Below are 793 nucleotides of genomic sequence, written 5' to 3'. Positions count from 1 at the left end.
GCCCTGGCACTTTACAGGAAGGAGGGGGTCCACTTGTTGAACTGTATCAGAACCACTGATCCAAACAGCAGAGACCCGGTTCTGGTTCTCACATCCACACAATCATCTTTATTGACTGAAAGCTTTTATTGTGACGGGACGAACAAACTTCCTGTGGTGCTGATTGGCTCTGATGACTGACGGTACGATTCAAACCACATTTAAAAACAACAAATATAAAATCAAAACACCTTTTATTTATTAAACAAACAAAAGTTTTAAAAGTTTTAAACTGGATTTTATAAATAAATATTAAAATAATCCTTAAAATTTTACAAAATGTTTATAAATGTAAAAAATTCACAGTAAAAGTTGAGTTAATTTAAACCTAAACTAAGCTTTTCTTTTTTCTTTGAGCTTCCTTCACTCACTCCCTCCTTCACTCCCTCCTTCTCTCCTTCACTCCTTCACTCACTCCTTCACTCCTTCACTCCTTCACTCCTTCACTCCTTCACTCACTCCTTCACTCCTTCCTTCACTCCTTCACTCCTTCACTCCTTCACTCCTTCCTTCACTCCTTCACTCCTTCACTCCTTCTCTCCTTCACTCCCTCCTTCTCTCCTTCACTCCTTCACTCACTCCTTCACTCCTTCACTCCTTCACTCCTTCACTCCTTCACTCCTTCACTCACTCCTTCACTCCTTCCTTCACTCCTTCACTCCTTCACTCCTTCACTCCTTCACTCCTTCACTCCTTCCTTCACTCCTTCACTCCTTCACTCCTTCTCTCCTTCCTTCACTCCTTCACTCCTTCC

The sequence above is a fragment of the Austrofundulus limnaeus genome, unplaced genomic scaffold (assembly GCF_001266775.1).
Source record: "Austrofundulus limnaeus strain Quisiro unplaced genomic scaffold, Austrofundulus_limnaeus-1.0 Scaffold1043, whole genome shotgun sequence".
In the NCBI taxonomy this organism is placed as follows: domain Eukaryota; kingdom Metazoa; phylum Chordata; class Actinopteri; order Cyprinodontiformes; family Rivulidae; genus Austrofundulus; species Austrofundulus limnaeus.
The sequence above is the reverse complement of the archived record's forward strand: the minus strand, read 5'-3'. Positions refer to the sequence as shown.